The sequence below is a fragment of the Malaya genurostris genome, chromosome 1, assembly GCF_030247185.1.
Source record: "Malaya genurostris strain Urasoe2022 chromosome 1, Malgen_1.1, whole genome shotgun sequence".
Taxonomy (NCBI): domain Eukaryota; kingdom Metazoa; phylum Arthropoda; class Insecta; order Diptera; family Culicidae; genus Malaya; species Malaya genurostris.
In genome coordinates this window covers 131385941-131407672 of record NC_080570.1, presented here as the reverse complement: position 1 = coordinate 131407672, position 21732 = coordinate 131385941, and the positions used below count along the sequence as shown (strand labels likewise).

Here is a 21732-nt window from a genome sequence, read left to right as displayed (position 1 = left end):
ACGTTTGCGTGAAGTAATGCGCCGAAAAATACTAGATTTGTGGGCAAACAACTCTTGGATTCAACCGATTTCGCTCCCTGCGACTTTCTCCTATTCGCTCGACTCAAGAAACCGCTCCGTGGAACGCGTTTCAGCAACCGAGATGAGGCATAAGTGTGTTGCAGTCGATGGGGAGTACTTTGAGAGGGGACAATATCGATTTTGATGAGTAATCTTGTATTTTTAATTTTTTAAGGCCATCGTCCAAGTACCATGCGTGCGGGTGGTTTTAGGAAATTTTCGATGGAAATTTTGAAAAATTTGACAAAACCAAAAACATGCAGACCTTTGAAATACTTTTATCTATCTACAGGGTGAAAATGACTGGAAAATTCGGAGGATTTTACGAGTTTTATCAAAAATAGCACTGAGAAAATGAACTTTTTTTGTAATCTTTCACAATTATTTGAAAAAATAATTCGATGGAATGAATTTTTTTTTTCAAAAACACCTTATGCTGGTAACAAGGATCACATTCGGACACATTTTTGAAAAACCATTTCACGCTTTTCATGGAAAATCAACGAATTTCATATAACCGATTTCGTGGAAATTTTTGAAATTCGTGGATTTTCTATGAAAAGCGTGAAAAGGTTTTCCAAAAATGTGTTCAAATGTAATCTGTGTATCCATCATAAGGTTTATATGAAAAAAAAAATATGTCATCGCATTATTTTTCCAGATAATTGTGAAAGATCACAAAAACACTCATTTTCAGCCGATCACAAAAACAATTTCCCAGCCGTTTTCACCCTGTAGGTAGATAAAAGTATTTCAAAGGGTTGTATGTTTTTGGTTCTGGCAAATTTTTCAAAATTTCCATCGAAAATTTCCTAAAACCACCCGCGCGCATGGTACTTGGACGATAGCCTTAAATAAAATCCGGGAACTTTTTCATCAAGGTAGTATTCCGTATAAAAAAACGATTCCCTTTCAATTAACGTTTTATTTATTAAAAAAAAAAGAAACGGAAATGAACTGGAAATACATCAGGTATGGAAAATTTCAGAAGTATTAGCAAATTGGAATTTTGTAAATTACCGGATTTTTTTGACTATTGAAACGACAATGCCAACAAGGATTTTTTACTCTTGGAACCAACTATCCTTCAACCAACTGCTGAATAGTATGTAATAAAAATGCTGTTACTGAAACATAAAAATTATAAAAGTCTAAAAATAATAACTGCACCCAAAGACCGAAGTCAGCCTTTTTGTGAAACAAAATAGTTGACTTTCTGACTTTAGTTAGTTATTTTTTGAAACAACTAAAAAAATCTTCTGCTAATCGAGATTTTTCAATTCTCATTTCCCTAATAATGATGAAATATTAGATTTTTTCTTCTTAGCTAAGATACACTCCATTTCCATTTTTACTGTCACCGAAAAAACGTTAACACTGTTATGACTACTAGCCACTAGATGGCACACTACTACCGAAAAGAATTATGCAGTCACGGTTGTCTTTTCTATATTGGCAGGCATAAATCAGGGATGCCAGGTTCACAGATTAATCTGTGTTTCACAGATTTTCAGTTTTCTGCACAGATTTAAAAAATGATACTTTTTTTCACAGATTTCTGAAAATGATCACAGATTTTCACAGATTCTGGAAAAAATCAAAAATTTTTGAAATCGTGCACAGTTTAGCACCAAAAAGTACAGAGCGGTTGAGGAAAAAGGTACAGAGCGTGTTGGTAGCGAGACCTTTTTTTTTGCTCACCAAATTGATTTTGATCTGCTATTATGGTACGGGAAACGGGCACAGAGGTTTTTGGCTTGATCACAGATTTTTGAAAAAATGACCTGGCATCCCTGGCATAAATACGATAGCAACTTCCCGTGTTATATTGAAGGAAAAACCATAAACGAAACATATATTTCTTTTTCATAAAATTTCTCTTCTAAATCACCGTTTTCTTCATTTGACTCAGCGAAATCGATTCTCTCACTGAAAACTTTGAGCACTAGGGAAGCGCAAAACCGAATACAAGTGGTATGAAACATACCATGCAATAACAAGAAGCCGCAGCGAAGAGCAACCGCCTACTACGAGTATTCTGCACGAGATGCGAAGGATCTTATTTTCTTGTTCTAAAACTATACTTTGAACAATTGTAAACATTAGCTATAATTTTGCTTAAATTTTGTCGTGAATACGACTTACTTTACTATGGGGTGCCTTTTCAAAATTTACCCTCTGAGAGAGTGATAAGTTTCTGATAGTGAATATCTCTTGTTGTATCTAACGAATTAACATAATTTTTGCTACATGCCATCGGAAACATGATCACAATTTTATGATAAAATGTTCAGTTGGTTGACATAATCTCAAATAATTCAAAATTAAACTTTTCTGAAATGTTTGGTATAAACGAGTATCAAAGAGGATAATTTATAAGGCGCGTTTGCCTTTCTCGTATTTTTAAAGCTCATAGCTCAGTGATCTGTGAAAGGATTTATATAATCTAACTACCAATAGAATCGAAATTTTTCAACTTGAACGTGTATAGCAAAAGCATTGCAGTATTTAAATAGTACACTATTGAAAAACCTGTCTCATTTGACCCATGTCAACACCAGCCAATCAGAACGCGTTCTGAGGAAGAGAACAAAATATCTGCTGCTGTACAACAAATCGTTTGGAGAAAATGTTCCGAACAGTGTTTAATATCGTAGTGAGTTCCACAATTTGGTCCTTAAAATTCTGTATGCGGCTATTTTTATAGCCGTTAGGACTGTCCATTAGTGAAAAAGCTACAGACGAAATCACCTACAAAGAAACCTCTCAACAAAAATTAGATCTAAAGGCTCTAAAAGTTTTCTGGAGAACTATTAGGATTTCTTGCTCGCAAATCGAAGGTAAATATCCTCAGTTTAGTGCATACCTAGAACTGTTTGATTTGATTTGTGCACTTGTCGCTGTGTGAAATTCACAGTAATCAAGATCAAGTGAAGCCTTCTTTGTTTTTGCGAAAAACGTGGAAAAAAGGGGAATGCATAATTCATACAATTGATCAAATAATTGATATTCGGAAGTGTTAAGGAACATGTCAGTGTTTTTCGTATTCACGACATCCAGTTATGTCTCTGACATTACCCACCCGCCTTTTTTAGATTCGAGTGCTTCCAACAGCTTCGCTTTTGCATCGATTGACCAATCAGAGCGATGCTTTCCCTTCACCACGTTTCTCAGATATGCAGCAGAAGTTGTGGCACAAATCTGCAAATAACGAACGTGCCTCTTGAGCCAATTAGTTCCGGATTCCCGAAATCTGTTAACAATATATGTACAGCTGGCAGAACAGATAAACTAAACTGCCTTAGAATGACACAGAATAATCCCACATCGTAACAGAAGAATCTGATTAAGTGCAAACTCCGTTTTTTTTGGTGCACCAAAATAATAAAAAAAACCTAGAGATGATATTCAATTGCGTTCGCACTCGTACGCAACTGGGCTATAAATTCCATCTTTTTTGCAGGTAAACACCAGCCAGTGTGTAAATGTCGAAATGTTTTGCACGAAAGTATTCGCACGATCTGCCTCTGGTCGGCGGCAGTGCGAAAATTATTATTTTACGACGATAAAAATAAAATTCGCGAAATTCTGTCCGAGTTCATTACACTTACGATAGGACCACGGACTGCGAATGAGGGAGAGAGAGGAGAGAGAGAGAGAGAGAGAGAGAGAACGAGACCGAAAGGGAATTCGAGATGCATCAGTGAAAGCTTAGTCCGGTGGTTGTTGCTGCTGCAGGTGATCGGGACAAATGCGATCGGGACTACGCGGAAAGGTGGACCAATGTTGGAGCTAATGTCGGTTAGTAGGTTCAAAAAAAATGCGGCTGAAAGACGCGTTTACATACATTTTTCGAAAATAGATTGATGTTCAGCTGACTAATGGTCCCAGAGTGGGACAGAGATAAATGAGGAACCGACTCACGAGGGATATCAGTGGGACTGTTTATGAAAAATAGTAGAACTGCATTGAGGTTGGTGGTTTTACTCAATCGAAATTCTTACGTTCCATCGGAGCTGGTATAATCTCACAAAGTTTCCTTGCGAGGTTACCTGACCTGGACTATAATTCTTTGCCCAAGCGTTCTGCATCAATGCTGTGCTCTACTGAGACTGTAATTCCTCCGGTGCACATAACCTTTATGTGGGTCGCCCCGTACGTACGCTAACGCATTTTACGAATGCAACTTTCAATCCATTCCGTACGGTTCCCGGAGGCCCCGTTACCGGATCAGACCGGGGACGGACCATGCAGCGGACTATGGTTTGGCGCACAGGCCTCGACACTCCTCCCACCCACTGATCTAATCTAATCTTGAACCCATTAAATGCACTTACTTTCATTCACTGGTGGAGCACGGTAGTAGCTCGGAACTGCGGGCCCCAGTGCGATCGCAGCTAAGCCGCTGGTGGGGTAAAAAGTTATTGCCAGCTCCATTTCGAGCGGAACGTTATCAGCATGAAAATCATAAATTAAGACTACATTCGGGATCCCTACTCCCGCCGTGGAAGTGGGAAAAGGATGCATCTTGAATATGTTCTCCTGTGCGGACGGGAGCTTAGCCGCCTTGTAAGCCGGCCAGAGGAAATGCAACTGGAATTCTAAGACCATCATGTTTAATTTCTAAAATGTTCATACCCTGATTGATGAATTACGAAATTTTGAAAGTTAAATACTAGTTCAATACGTTCAATACAATTGCATTGCAGTTCAGTCAAGCACCGATTTTTCTGGGATTTGGAATTAATTTCTGCAATCCTCCGATCCAGTCTTAATTTGAATTTTAAAAAGAAGATCAATTTCAGAAATTAACAACCGAAAAAGTGGCAAATCAGAATCGACTTTACTCAATTTGACCAATAAGAAGTTGTAGGAAGTCGAATAAAAAAAATATACAATCACAGACATAACTGGAGGACGTGAATACGAATAAAAATGATAATCATTCATATTTATACTAAAGATTGACTTATGTATTAGCAAAAAATATTTTCTATCACAAAATTAAATAACGTGGAACAAATGAGGGTAAAAAATAGCAACATAAAGACTGTCCCAGAAAGTATGGACGCAACCAAAAACCGCTGCCATTTCGCAATGGTTCAGAATCTGTCAATTTTTATGGCTGCGTCCTATTGTTTACACTCTTCTCTAACCACTTGTGCAGTTGTTTATTCGTTTTCATTAGTTTGTTTCGAAATGCGTGGACTTTCAACAGAACAACGTCGAAAAATTGTGTACAAATGGTGCACAGAACGCGGACTGTCACTGAGAAAGATAGCAAAAATGGAGGGTGAGAATGCCGTGCGAAATGCAATCAGGAAGTTCAGTGAGGATAACACCTTTGAGGATCCTGCTAACCCTCAGTTGGATAAACGTATACTGAGCAAAGCGTTTGAGCAAAAGAAGGAGGTTTCAGTTCTGGATGTGGCCAAAAAAGTGGGCACTTCGAAGTCAAATGTTCTTCGTGTTAAAGAACGTTTGAATTTTCGAACCTATAAGAAGCAGAAACAACCAAAACGTAGTCCGAAACAAGAAGCATCGATCAGGCCGAGGGTTCGAAAGCTGTACAATACGATTCTTGCTGGAAATTTGAACTTCATAATAATAGACGACGAAACCTACGTGAAACTCGATTACAAATCCTTGCCGGGACCACAATATAATACGGCGCGAGAAGGGTAAGTGTTAAACCAGTCCGAGACATCGATTGAAGTCGAAATATTTGGTAAGAAAGTTATGGTCTGGCAAGCAATTTGTAGCAGCGGTAAGTTTTCGAAACCCTTTATCACCACTGCTTCAATGAACAGAGAAATACACATCAAGGTATGTTTAAAAAAACGACTTCTACCCATGATTCGAAGCCACAAGGATACTGTTGTTTTCTGACGAGATCTTGCTTCTTGCCACTACTCGAAATCAACGGTAGAATGGTTTAACACCAAAAATGTCACTTTCGTCCCAAAAGACATGAATCCCACAACTTCGACCAATTGAGGAATTTCGGGCATTAACGAAGGCACATCTTAGGAAAGATGTCTCGGCAGCCGAAACCATTCAACAGTTCGAAAAAGATTGGAAAAAAGTGTCAAAACTTGTCGCCAAGACTTCTCTGTACGGAATTTAATGAGGAACGTTCGCAAGAAGGTGCACCAGCTAGTCTACAATGGCTAAGTAGCAAATGTTGAGAATAATATTCTGTTGTTGTAGTCTAATATTATCAGTATATCGCATAAAATTTGAATATCTAACACTTGTGAAATATTTACAGCGAAATCAAAGTGCGTACATACTTTCTGGGACAGTCTTTATCTAAATTTAAGTATATTTGAAGTAACGTTGTTCTGTGATTTTTTCTTTGGTTGGATTTTCCTGTGATTCAACACAATATGATACTTCACTTAGTAAGTTGTGTGGCTAACTAAGAAAAACACATTTTTGTCATAAATCGATATTATTCAGCAATGTATTTATTAGCGGATCTCCTTCAAGAGCAATACAATTATTCCAAATTTTTCTCTAACTTCTCGATACCGTGCTTGTAGAAAGCTTCGTTTCTTTTTGCCTCAAAATAGGCTTTACCGTCAGCAGTTTGCTTCATCATTTGAGTTGAATTTCTTACTGGTGAGCTTTTTTGGTTTTTGTTGAGATCTGTTGAGAATGGCCAGTAGTCACTGGGGGACTGATCTGGACTATACGGTGGATGGAGAAGCAATTCAAAGTGTATAAATTTAACCATCGCTACCAGCGACTTGTGATCTGAAATCCGATTCATTACTTACAAACATGACCAAACACTGTTTTGAATCATCAACACGTTATTATTATTATTTTTTATTTACGTAAACGTGGCACCCACTTTGAAAAGAGTTTCCTCTTGGTCAAATGTCCATGCGTAATTGTAAACACACTGTCTTTTTATATTTTCACGGCTTCATCTATTCACGCAATTGCTACGATTAGATGAAAAAAGTGGACTTTTGATATATTTTATACCTCAATAGGACAACCATCATCTGAACGACTACGTTTAAATTCAGCAAACCAATAACAAATTAATTTTTTCGATGAAGCAAACTCCGGATAACACCTTTATAGCTTTTGCTGAGCTTTTACAGTATTTTTTATTTCAACAAGGAGCAATGATAAATTAACGCAGGAATTTGTTTTGAATACATTATTTCGACTATGGTAAAAGTAGCTCTACTTAAGTGACTGTCTCTTTTTTTCTGGCTAATCGAAATGGTGTGGAATTTCACACATAGTCTTTTGAAAGGCGGTGAACGACCGCAACTAGATTAAACAAACAAGATAAATTACCTATTTGTTTTCTAATCGTAATCTAATTGTTAAGACGTAGAGCCGTCTTGAGCTAGTTTTAATATGATTAGTATCTCCCGGGTTGGCGGTTCAATGCATAGGGCGCTGGTCTTACAAACCAGTTGTCGTATGTTCGAGCCCCGATCTGGAAGGATTCGTAGTGTCAATAGAATCGTAGCACCAGCCATGCAATGATTCTGTACACTCTGAATCGGTTTCGAAGTCTGTTGAAACAGAAGGTCAAATTCCTCTACAGGAATGTAATACCAAGGCTTTGCTATCTAACGGGGAAAACAGTTTAGAAAATTGACATGTGAACACAATGATGTAATGAAAACCGCGAAAATGATACTGCAGAGACGAGACTCTTAGCTACGGGTTCGAGTCCCGTGTCTGCGATAACATTTTCGCGTTTTTCATCACATCATTGTGTTCACATATCTAATCTGTTTTGCCGTGAGACACTGATCACATGATATAAATAAATTAATGTGACTTAAGTTTACGTTTCGTCTTCGACTCATCAGTGCGTCAGCAGATTATGTTGAACTGCAACATAATCTGCTGACGCACTGATGAGTCGAAGACGAAACGTAAACTTAAGTTAAAAAATGGTTATGTGCACCTAGCATAAATTTGGGGGTAAAAGCAAGCTTTTCTCCCCTTCAAATTACCAAATTAATGTGTCTAAAGTTGACACTTAATAAACGTCATACGTTTATAATGATATCGCCATCTATGCGTCATACACAAGAATTATTGAATGATGTGATTTCTTTATATATCTCAATCGCACTTTAAATTACCATTTGTATGATAATTTTCTACTTCCCTATGCAAACATTTTTATATAAATATAAGGCAAATTAGAGGGCCGTGTAACGAGTAGGGAGAGTGAAAATGCCATTTCATTTTGTTTACCATAGGCTATGGGCAACGGTGGTGTTAGAATTACGTTTTTTTCACTAAAGCTTTTTTTTCGATCGTAAGCAGCATTTTTTGTTTTGTAAAATGATCACAAAAATCGATCTCACGTAGTTAGAAGGACCGCACTCTCATTCTCAATTCATCCCAAGATTTCTTTGTGAACTGGATTATATTCTAGTTTGACTATTTCACACAAAACCGAGGTACCTGAAGAATACTAAACATAAATAATGGTTTTTTCTGGATTTGGTTACTTAAAATTTGGTACAACTAATCGATTGTTGTTTTAACTGAACGGTACTTTTTTTATTTTGTCGTGCTGGCAGTTTAGCTATGACACTCATTAAAGACACGAACCACAATCGAGTAATGAAACGTTACAGTTGAGCAATGACATGCACCCTAATCGGGAAATGAAACGTTTTAATAAGGGGGCATTCGTGTAACTTAATTATGACACAATCCCAGCAAAGCTTTTTAACCAATTATTCAGTTGCTTGGACATAAGACGCCTATTGCAGTAAATATTGTTTTACTACTAGTCTCTTCGGGGAGCAGCTAATCGTTGACCGCTGGAACAACGAAATTGTGCCTAAGTAGCTGCTCATAGCTTTATCACTAAACTCACAGATGATTTAGCAACAATTTTAATATTGTATAATATTGTGATCTGCAGGTTCTCCGAGTAGTGTTTTTTATGTAAAAGTACTTTGATTTTAACACTTCGCTACGAGCTATAAAAGTTTATTGCAAATAACAATAACTTTACGTCTGCTTTGGGGTTTATGCTGGACTGCTAGGTGGCATATCATTTGAACGTAAACTGTTATGCACTGATCAGTCTAAGACGAAACGTGAAGAAAACCCCTTTAACGTAGATAACAAGCAGATTGAATGACCTCACGAATCGTGTTTTACCGTGTTATCCCATATTTTCCATTAACTGAGTTTTAAGATGAATTTTGATCTGACCGCAAGAATCATGTTTTTCATCAATTCTTTTCAGAACTCATACCTTTTGTATGCATTCGCTAGAGTATTATACGTGATATGGACCAATTTTTGGTAGGCCTGGTTTTGGATTCATTATGAAGTTTAGTGTCTAGTCTACTTTTCAGCGTTTTCTACGTTATATAAGTCAATTCTCTTCCAATCGAAGTGCGGAAAAGAGTTCAACTGAAGAAACGATTTCCGAAAATAATTGGTGTAAAACAATATGACCTGATTCGTGTAATTGCTTTTTAACGATTTCTACGTTGCATAAATCGATGCAATAAATAAGAATAATAAATATCGTTTTTTCTATCGTTTTCAAAGAGCTTTCAGTAACATTGTTCCATGACTTTCCATTGGTTATTTTAGAACCCGCACATTTTACAACCAACCTTAGTTTTTCTTATTTCCAATAAGTGCACATATTTCTAGTGGTGCAAGCCATGCCCTAATTTCTATTGAACAGTTTAAACAGTGTCTCATATCTCGGTAAATGACGTAACTCTTAAATCATACATCCCAGCCATACATTGACGAAATCAAATATGGATGTAAAAATTCTAGAAAAAATATTGAACTCTTATGCATTGTATTCACCTTTTGCAATCGATTCGCCTAAAAAATTACTATTTAAATAATAAGAAATAACTTCTTTATTGATTTTCACATTCGATGTTTGCAGTTGATACAATCAATTTGACATGAAATTTGACATGTGTCAAATCCGCCAAATATAAATTGCAATATGGAGACTGTCTCATATCCGGGTTATTTCCACTCAAAGTGATTGTTCGTGTATTTGTTAATAGAAAATCTACAACGAACTGATTGTTTTATTGTGAACCATATACACATAAAACTTAATTATGATTTCGGCGAAAAGAGATGCGTTTGTGTTACGCCAGGAAAGCGGTCGCAATATAAAAATCATCCCGACAAAGTAGCCCAGGTTTCGAAAACAATACAAACATGGAAATGGAAAATTTTGTTCTATCCACCATATTTACCGGACGTGAGCTCTATCCGATTACAATCTTCGAAAACTACGAAGCGATCAAAAATTGGATCGATTTATTCGTAGAATCTGCAGAAAAGGATTTTTTTCAATGCGATATCCGAGATATATCAGAAAGTAGTGGATAACGATGGACAATACTTTGGAAAACGATAGCAGGGGCATGCAAGTTCCATGAAAAATTTGGGGGGGTGGAGAACAAAAAAATATTACTACTGATCATTAAATTTTGCAATATAAAAAAATTATACTTTATACAGTTTTTATAAAGGGAATGGAGAGGTTAGAGGAAATAAAAAGCAACCAAGTGAGCAAGTTTATTTTCTCTTCTGAAATTCGATCACAAACATTTTACTTACTAGTCCAGTAATAACAAATTTTGGAAAGTGGTAAAGTATATTGTAGTAAATTAGTTTAAAAATTTTAGTAACTTAATTAATAAATATGAACGATTATGGAGACGAACTGCGGGGATAACAGAAAAAAGTGTTATATCATAAGACATAAGATATTTCTCGCGATTTTTCTAATGTTTATTGCAGTTGCCATAATATTGGGGGAGAATCATCACACCAATAAATCTTTAGGGGGGGCCTGAACCAACAACCAACTAATTTAAAAGTTTGTTTATTCAACATTTTTAAATGTTTATCTCAATTGGAAATACTTAGTTTGTATTTATTACTTTGTTTAACAAAACAAAAGAATTTATTTCTTAGCTTTGATTTTCTGCTCAGCCCTTTGAAAAGTTTTGCAAAGCTCTTAGTCAAAGATTCTCAAACTGTTTTTGTGTAGAAACTTTTTTTTTTCACAAACGAGTTGATGCCTCAAACCAGTAACATCATTACTTTGAAAATTCAATCTTTATTTTTGCCTCTCTCTAGAGAAATCGGAAAATGTCTGTGTGTGCGAAGATCAAGAGGCTGTAACTTCTGGTTACGGAGATACATATGTATGAGTGACGCGTCCGATAAATTGCATTTTTTTCTCTCCACACAATTTTCTCGAAGATGACTGTACCGAGTTTAGCAAATTTAGGCTCGTTTGACAGCTACTATTGGGTTGTGAATCAAGTTCGAAGATCGAGTGGCTTTCACTTCCAGTTCCGGAGATATACTATAAGTGACGTAACCCACAAAATGCATTTTTTTTTCAGAAAATAATCAATGATCAAGTTAAAATGTGATTGTTCTGACACTTTTGGTTTTCAACATGCTGTCGAGTTTGTGACGTGAGTCACGCTTATTTGAACTAACCGAAACAGTCTGATTGAATTTTTGTTGAAAATCAGTCCAAATTTGTGTTAGAAATTATCCTAACGAATTTTTTTTTCTTAATGAGACTGTTTGAATTACAAAAGAAAGGCATGATCACTCAACTAGGTAGATTAAAAAAAGGTTTTACCTCTCTTATATAGAAAGGTTATGCAATCACTGTGAAAACCAACTTTTGAAACGATTCCCGGTGGATCGAGTGTCATATACCATTCGACTCAGTTCGTCGAATACGCAAAATGTCTGTATGTGCGTAAGTGTGTGTGTGTATGTAACATTTTTTTGCACTTTTGAATTACATGGTGATATGCAAGGATGGCTTATATCGTATCGAAGAACGCTCATTTGCAACTCTTCACACGATTGAATCAGTGCCATCAAAGAGTAACGGATATCATCGCAGCAACAAAACAACCGGCATGGTTCATTTAACATAGAACAGACACCAGTGCGAGAGCGAATTTCTCTCGATGACATTTCTGAGAATCAAAGGTTAGCACGCTGCTGTGGGGATCCTCTCTGAAGCAACAAACGGTCGCTTATTCTCGTTTCGCGATCCGATTCTTTACAGACAGTGGATAATTGCGATAGAATCATTTTACTATTGCCGCTTATTCTAACTATGTGCATATAACCTTTGTATAAGTTGTGTCTATGATAAAGTGTATGTGAATGCTCCACACAAGGGTTTTGAAATATTGCAACCTAGTATGAGAATCATTAAGTCGAATCATCGATTCGATTTTCTGCGATAATTGTCAACTTGTGATTCTCTCTTGGTAAATTCCACACAGCACCAATCATTATCAGAATGTTTTTTCAAGGGCCGTGAAATACTCAGAGTATGAAGTGGACCGAAGAAATGTAGAAAAAATCTCTCGCGGTTCATGCATTGAAAGACTCTAGTTCTTGAAGCATCTTCTACCGGATTGAAAATGTTGTATACAATATAGATAAAAATCGAGCAGCTTCTGATAAATTTTCGGAATCACCAACACTGGTGATATGTGCAAAAAATGAAAATAAGTGCACTTCATTTCTCAAAGACACCTGAACCAATTCTAACAAACTTATATTCAAATGAAAGATATAATTGCCCCATATAAAGTTCCTGAATTTTACTTGGATTTGACTTCTGGTTCCGGAATTATAGGGTAAAATGTTTTAAAAATTTGATTATGTCACTTAAAGCGGCAATATAAAATACGTAAATCTATTTCTAATCTGGTCTCGAAACTAGTCCAACTGATAGCTATTATCACAGAGAACAAACATTTTCAAAAAAGCTATGTAAAGCATACGAGTAAAATTCCCTTAAAAAATTACAGTGGCACACGAGTTTGCACGCATGAATTACTATTGTATGAAAGCTAGAACGCAAGAGCCCATAAGGGATTACTGGGCTGCTCGAAGCGCCTCTACGGGAGAATTGTTACTTGGTGATTGCTTTTTAAAAGAACCGTTAAATTTCTTACACAAATTGAAAGGTCTACTTGGATGTCTGTTCTCTGTGCTATTATCAGTAGACAACCAGGTAAATCGATTATCCTCGTTCCAGTTTTCCGATTCCGGAAACACCGGAAATAGTGATTATATATTCCAAAATGGATCTTTCACTTTTGTCAGCGATGGCTTGACCGATTTGCACAAGGTTAAAATGAAAGGTCTTAGAGTCCCATATTGAATTCCTGAATATCGTCCGGATCCGACTTCCGGTTCCGGAATTACAGGGTGAAGATTATAAAAATATTTCTACCATCACTAAACGCGGCGAAGTACGCAAAATAATTTCGGTAAATATTGTCATTTCGGCCTTCGTGATTCCCGATTTTCGATTAACGACCGGAGATTGTAGCCATAGACTCAAAAATGGATCCCAGGCATTTTTCTCAAACCGACTTCGATTATACTGGTTCCCGGTTTCCGGTTTCGGGAGTTCCTGCAGTAGTGGAATTCACTTCGTTTTCTCAGAAATGGCCTAACCGACCTAAGTACTTTTTCACTCTGTAGGTTACACTAGTTTATGGACAAACCTTTTTGTTTTTCAAAGGAAATTATTTTGTGGAATACATTACATTTATATATGAGAATATGTGAGATACGCGAAAGGTATCATTACACCACTTGGTGGTTAAAATAGGTTTTTCTTACTGTAGATAGAAAAATTGGTTGGATAAATATGTAAGCTTCAGATGACTTTTACCTTCCTCGTTAAGAAAGGCCATTCAAGTAACCATAAGCATTATGCGTTAGCACTGAGCTGGTATGAAGTCAACACTAATACGACATAAAAGAGTGTTTCGGATCGAATAGAAAAAGCAGCACTTCAACAAAAAGGCGGGTGGGTAATTACACAAACATAACTGGAGGATGTGAACACAAATCAAACTGACAAATTCTTTAACTTTTCCGAATTTACATAATCGTTCGTATTAGTTGATTGTTTTAATTTGGCAACTTTTACTGCTTCGATTCCAGAATGGTAACGGTGCATTTATACTAAAGTTTGACTTGTTGACGATAGTTTTTTTTCTACCACACAGTTAAACAAAGCGTAACAAATGAAAGTAAAAAAATAATTCAAACAACGTTATGGCTATTTTTCATTCTTTTGTAGATTTGCATACTCAGCGCATCGCATCCAAATGTATCCGATGCTCACAACTGTTTAGTACTTTTATTATTTATTTATCTACACCGGAACCTAAATTCTGAACCAGGATTCGTAAACAGGAAATGAGTTCAAGAAGTCAATTCAGTACCTGAGAGTGGCTCAGAATTCAGTTACAAAGCTTAGATTCGGAATCCAGATTAAGAATTTAGTTCATGGATTTTGTTCTAGAATTCTGATACTGAGCATCTTTCAAAATTAATTAAGTTCAGTTCTAAAATCTAGTTCCAGAATCCAAGTTCAGAATTTAGTTTCAGCATGCACGTTCTAAATAGTGACATTGAATCTAAAATGTATGTTTTCCTGAACCAAATTCTGAATTCGACAATCGAACATAAATTAAGACATAAAATTCGGATTCATAATCCATTCAAGAAAGTTACAAAATTTTTGTTCTTGAATGCAGAACAATTGAAAAAGTAATCAATCTCTCATTACAGATATGCAATTACTGTTTTGAGCAGTTTTTTCTTCATTTTATTTATCTTTCTATTTCAGATTTGGTAATGATAAAGGAGGAAAAAAAATCGAAAGAAAGTATTTTATGACAACCAGCTGCATATGTTTAATAGCGTTATGTGTGATTAACATTGTAAAGCTGATAAGTTTTTAAGAGTATTTCTATGTATGAATATAAACCAAGTGCCATCTTGTCGATACCTAATGGTTGCCTGGGCAATTTGTTGCTGATTTCAAATTAAACGTTTATTCGTGAAACATAATGCTAAAGGATTGTTTTTGGACAATGAAGATTAGTTCCTTCAAATGTCATACGAAAATACCGGAACCCGGTGAAAACTCCATAGTAAAACTCACATCACATCACACTCACGATTTTCCTGGACCGATTTCCAAATACTGATATTTTGATGAAGAATCTTGTGGTACCATAGGTCTCAATTGTATCTATAATCATGCCATTTTTTTTCTAAAAAAATGAAGAAAACTTCGCACCAATTATACAGGCTCAGCGAAAAAATCCTCTTTACAGCAAGGTTATCAGTTTGATTTACTGTTTTTTTTTTGTGCCCAGCGGAGAGTATCATTCCTCTCATATTTACCTTACAAGAGATTTGAGCCATTTTGGCTTATACTGGAATTGGAAAATTTTTGATAAGTTGTACAGTTGTTACAGTTACTTCATTTTAACATGATGATGTGAAATTCGAATTTTTAGAGCGTTTTTATGTTTGCATTGAGAAACTTATCAGTTTATAAAATGTTGGACAACCGATTTTAATAGGTTTAAAAAATCTTTCCTAACATATCTTATCTAAATAATAATTCTAAAACAATTGTAAAACATCATGAAGATGCTACTTGTCAAAGAAGACATTTGAAAATAACAAAGGGATTAAAATTTGGATCGATTAATTCGTCGAATCTGAAGCAAAATATATATTTGCAATGCAGTATCCGAGATTTTTCGGAAAATAGTAAATAACGAAGGACAATGCTCTTAATAACGGTAGTGTATTGAAATTCTCGTAGTAAATAAGCTTCAATTCAATTCCAACACCTGATATAACTTGTTGAAGCTATTTAAGTCATATATTTTTTTTGCCTAAAATTGTTAGGTTGTTATAACAGTACCGATAAATTCTCTTTTCGTTGCACTAGTAGTTAAGCAGTAATATTCACTTTATTACTATTCACACTTCACTATTATTATTCACACTCTGTCACAATATAGATCAATGTGGAATTTTTTTGGAAAATAAATTAAGCTGAATGATGTTCTCTACAAAAAAAAATAATATGCTATACTAAGAAGTTTGCTTCTGTAAGGAATAATTTTATGCAGTCAAACGACTGATATTCAATACAGGAATACAAAAGAACAGGTACTTGCATTTAAGCTTACCTTTTCAATAGGCTGGTAGAATTTGATGATAAATCTCGCTCCGGTCCGAATACCTTCAGCAGGGATTAAAATATTAGAATGTTACCGAAGCCAAGTTCAGCTATTAAAAAAATACTTTTTCGAAAGCGCCTCTAAGCTTCGAATCTACAAATGCATGTTTCACAGTAAAAATGCACTTCGTTATCGATTTTCTATTCACAAATGTTCAAACGATTTAAAATGTGCAATATTTAGAGATATACTTCTATTTTAGAGAGCTCCACAATTCATTTTTCCAGCTTCATATAAATGTTAGCTTAGCATAAATATTTAAGCGTTACTCAAAGAGATCCATGTTCGGTTTCTTCCAAGCAAATATCTCTGGTCGTCGAGCATATGAATGAATACTAGACAAGTTGTACAGTTGTTATCCGCAACAAACAAAGTACTGCGAATTTTTTTAGAAACACAAAAGTCACCAGAAGAATAATAGAAAACTTATCTGATAGGTTGCACGATCAGTTGCATGCTACTTGGGATTCTGTTTTGATGATGTCGATAACCATCTCTGGCATTATGTTCGTTTCTTTATTACTAGTTTTTAACTCTATCAGTAAATCATAATTTCTATTAACTTTCCCCAAGAACTTTTTCTTCACCAACTTACCTTAATCGCAAAATCTCGCCAAGCGGGCGTCACCCGTCCAGCACTCCATAAAGGTTCGGGTGTGTTCGTTTGGATATTGTTTCTGTAAGCCGTCCAAAACGAACCCGGCTTAGAGCGCACCTGCACAATAAAACGCACCAGCCAAACGCACAACAACAACAACAAAAAAAAAACGCACTCACGCAAACGCAAAACGCGTCGCGTACACCGCGCCCTCACGCCGGATTAGCACGGATTCGTCGAGGTCTGAGTGGCCCGGGGGATGTGGAATAGAGTGGAGACGTACGCGATGATCCCAACGCACAGCAGGAGTACGCTCACTTCCCCCCAACGGTGGTGCGGGTGCTGTTTTTCTTTTTTGCTTCTTCAATGGCTCGATCAACACACGCAACAAGTTCCAACGTTCCAAGAAGTTCCTGGGGGGATAGGATCCGAGCGGGCAAAAACCGTCACACCACCGCACTGGCAAGCGAATGATCGCGAAACGTTTGCACGCACGCACGCACTGAATTTGGTTCGCTTCGCAAAATACATGCGAAGCGATCACTTCAATTCTCAGTACAGTACAGTGGTCACTTGCGGGGCCGAACAAAGACAAAAAAAAAAAAAGAGTCACTGAACCTGTCTCATCTCACACGAATGTTACTTCCGCTTTTTCGATTTTTTTTCTGTTTTTTGTTCCGATGATCTGTGCGTTTTAAAGTGAAAACGAAACCTGCACGGACCCCGGTCCGGTGGATGCTTTGCTGGCCGGGCGTTTGACAGTTTGACCGAGAGTGCCGAAAACGGAACAATACATCACACGCAATAACGTGCGCGCACCCACACACACACAGACACACGCACACGCGCGCACGCACTTCCGAAAAAAACGAACTGATAACACTGATCTTTTTTTTACTAGTTCATTTATTCTCTTCCGGTCAATCAATCAGTCCGATCGCGGATCTTTTCCTGTTTTTTTTTCGAGGAGCTTCAGGAGGAGTGTCCACTCGTAATCCCAAAACGCAGTGGGCGGAGCTAACCTAATCGACGCTTGAACGGCAACAAACACATTTGCCCGATAGCTTTCTTCTTCTTTTTTTTTACTTATTTCTGTCGCATATGATCGCAGTTGTTGTTGTTCGTTTATTAATCACGCACTTGCTCGGATGATTGATTTGCTCGAAAAGAACAAAAATTGCATTTCTCGATTGACTGGAGATTACACTCCTCTTAATTTTACTCGGAACACAGTGTTTTTCGTTTTCTTATCTTTTTTCTTTCTCAGCAAACTAAATCTTGATGTAAGTGATTTAGTTCGATTTTGAACAAACTGTACGCTGATGTTGTTCCAGTAGTAGTAGTAGTAGTAGTAGAAATGATGAAGTATGACACTCACTCGAAACAAATTGGATGATTCTAAACTTTCCGCTGGTTTTTTTTTTCGTTTGTTGTTTTGTTTTCCGTTTTGCCTCTTAAACATGCAATTTTCGATTTGTTTACTTTGCTCAAATATAGTATTTATTTTAACCAGATTCAAAATTCAAATTTTTATGGCATTTTACATTGACGACTTTTTTGTTTTGTTTTGTTACTTTTTTTTTAATTTAGGGAAAAACTGAAAAGATTTTGTATAACTGCAAGAACAAGAGATTAGTGATTAAGAGATTAGCGCGGTGGTGGTGGTGGTTGTGTTGGTGCAGAAGCGGAAACCTCAACGTCAACCTCCGGCCGAGATCTCCAAGAAACTATTCAATCGAATTGTTTGCTTGTTCGTTTTGGTTCTAGAAAAGCAGACGATGCAGTCGAGATAGAATTTATTGGTGGGAAAAAAACGAACTGACCAAAACAAAGCAAACTCGAAGATTTGTGGTTGCCGGGGAACAAGTCTCTGAATTACGGCCGTAGCCTCCTACTCTGTTAGTGCCATAGTGGCGCTGGAGCTTCCGCTTCCACGAAAAACACACACGCTGTAGATTTGGGCATAAAACTCGCGAATTAATCCTTCATCTTCGGATGCCAAAAAGTTTCGAGTCACTTCCGTGGAACACCGGACACTTCCGAAGGAACTGCTCGAGAGAGCTTGGTGCTAGCCGCGTGTGTTTCTTCTTCACTGTCTAATTTTTTAATAAACGTCAGCGCGCGGTGTAATAGTAGTCCTAGGCTTAGAAGTTGAAAAGTTTTCCCCAAAAAAAAAAGGAAAAAACTCGTCCAAGAACGGCCAACAAGGAAACTAGCCCGGACACACACTCATATGATGATGCCACAGCGCGCGCTCTTCGGTTATCGGTTGATCCGTCCCCGTGTTCCGACGTACACACTAGAAGAAGGCCACCACACAATTTCTCCGTGTCACACACTTCTTTCTCCTCCCACGGAAGTTGTTAGATGAATGTAGGATTCAACGAAAAAAAAAACTCAAGCACTGTGAATCTAAGTACGGAGCGGGACGTCCTCTCCTGAACCACGGGACCAACCAGATCAGAATGGTCCCCCCGAAAAAAAAACTACACTAAATAGTTGGACACACTCTTCTTCGGCCTTCGGGTAGTTCGGGTCGCGCGGAGGCTCCGGAGCCATGTACCACACACGTCCTAGAGTCCGCCTGATCTGATCTGAACTGGTCGGTGGTCGATTGGTCCAACTCCAACCCAGAGGAAGAACTCCGTCGTGTTGTGTGTGACGTGTGTGTGATGAGAGATCGTAGTACACCTCGTCCTCGTCGTCGCCGTCGTCATCATCATCACCATCATCCGGATCACCACCAAGTCCAGCGCGAAGAAGCCTTCGGCTTCCAAAAAAAAAATAAAACCAAACACGGCGAGCGGCGACGGAACAGAGGAGGCAAATCGTAGTAGCTGCCAGTGGAGGCACACACTGCACACAGAAGGCAACAGCAACAAGAAGGCAGCAGAAGAAAAAAAATACACTTCTAATTAATCCGCTCCGCTCTCGACTAGCAGACGAGGCAGCGGTGTGTTGCTGCACTTACGATGCGGCCGAACAGCGACTTGTATTGAACTGACGTTTGAACACAGAACGCAGTGCTGCGTTTCTGTGCTAGAGAAAAATCGCACTCGTTGCGGCCATCAGACATAGGCGCGCACATAGAGGCTCTCCATACCGTACGACCACATAGAGGCAGGGGAGAAGCTAGTACATAGGCCCCCGTGGTCTATCATGGTGTGTGCAACACGCCGCACACGCTGCTGCTGCTGCTGCATATTGTGCCGCTAGGGGTCGCCCCTCGTCCACCGTATTGCGCTGCATAAACCCCCTAACGGAAGCGCGGTTGGCCAGGGCTGGTGTGTCCTGCTGGGGAGAAACCGCGCACGTCGAGGGGATCCGGAGAACGTGACGGCGCGATGCACACACATCTTCAGCACCGTTCTCTCGCTCTCTCCATGGTTCGCAAAAAAAAGCGTACGCTCGCACCTTCTCTCGAGCTCTCCCTAGCACATCACCGCCAGCCAGCTGAGTACATACATAAAACGACAGCAAAAACCCCATTCATATACAATCAAACGGACGCCACACTCGTTCGCTCTCGAAGCGCATCCGAACGAAACGCATTCTCTCACGAAACTTTCGCACGCGCAAAGTGCCTACCAAGTAAATAGGCACTCACTAACACCGTCAGCGCGCCGCCACCGGCGGAGTGGCACTCATTTTCCCCTCCGCGAAATAGGTAAACTCTCGAACTCTCGCATTCTCTCTCTGGCTCCCGCTTCCGAAACAATTCTCCAAATCTCCGGCGGCAACACGCAGCGATGATGATCGTCGGTAGGTATATTGTACACAGGCAAACACCATGCGAAACGCTTTTTTTTCTCTCATTTGCTTCCTCTCTCACGCTCGTCATCGTCGTCGTCGTCGTCGTCGCTGCAACGAACGAGGGGGTGTGGGAAAACGTTGCACCCTCGCGACCCGACCCCAGCGACCCGGCCACAACCGTCAGTAGCGTACAACATACAACTACACCGTTCGAAAACTTCTTGAGAACAAGATTTTCCGAAGTAAATAAGCTTCGCTCTCGCTCTGGCCTTAAAGCTCGCACGTTCGGTTTCCCGTGTGTTTTTTTTTTGGTCTCTTTGGCAGACTGCGGCTACCAACGACGGTGGCGGTACCGATGCACTCACACGCGCGCATACGGTGACGGGTGGAAAGCCCCAAAGCTTTCCGAGTAGTTGCTGTCCCGAACCCCCATCCCCCAGGAACCTACCAACGTGCGTCGTCGTCATCATATTGAGTACACAACCTGCCAGAAGCGAAAAACAAAACAGCCCGAAAAAGGACGAAGAAAAACAAAACAAAACAAAACATATTCCACTCCGGACGGGGTTTGACGTGGTCGTCGTCGTCGTGTGAACGGAGGTTGCCGGGGGCACGCGCGGATAACTTTTTCGAGGCTGGAAAATTTTCGTCTCTTGTTTTGTTTTTATTTTTCCCAACCTAGCTTTTGGTCCTTTGTGTTTGAATGTGTGTGTGTGTTGGTGAAATGTTGTTCCATGTCCTAAGTATTTCTTGCACTTTCTTGCAACTTTTGGGAGTCCCATCTAAAGCGGAACGCGGAGCGCGCGCGGAATGCGTGTGGTCCGCTGGAAACTTTTTAATTAACCTGCGTTGCACATTGCAGGCCCCGGTTGGAGTGGAAAGGGGGTGAGGAATCACGATCGAATTTGCATCGCTCAAGTAGCATTACACGGTTGATTTATGTATGACGACCTGTTTTCTGTCTTTCTCGTGGAGAATTTTGATAGAAACAATAGTTTTTTTTCCGTCCGTCGGCCCCCGCCCCCGCCATTCACAGGAGCTGGAAAGTTTTCTGCGGTACTTTTCCGGTCATGACTGAGAGTGCCAGAAACGGGATTGTGTTGGGAACCCGACCGACGGGAGTTTGCTTAGTGGTTGCTTGCCGTCGGAAAATGCTGCGTTGGAGAATTTCTACGATTAGAAGCAGTTGATGATTTTAGAATGAAA

The 21732-nt window shown here is 38.6% G+C and overlaps 1 protein-coding gene across 17 annotated transcripts in view; it reads right to left on the bottom strand.

Annotated features, from left to right (window-relative positions):
* LOC131425800 (protein tramtrack, beta isoform) overlaps window positions 1-19804 on the bottom strand; it is a 522944-nt gene extending 503140 nt beyond the window's left edge. For 4 of the 17 annotated variants that reach the window (XM_058587969.1, XM_058587972.1, XM_058587965.1 and 1 more), the window contains exons 1-2: window positions 18597-19453; window positions 16771-18389 (exon numbers count right to left, since the gene is read on the bottom strand). The gene's annotated coding sequence lies outside the window, so the exon portion shown is untranslated. The other 13 variants (XM_058587977.1, XM_058587980.1, XM_058587979.1 and 10 more) reach the window with 13 other exon arrangements.
* Between the last annotated feature and the right edge of the window lie 1928 nt (window positions 19805-21732).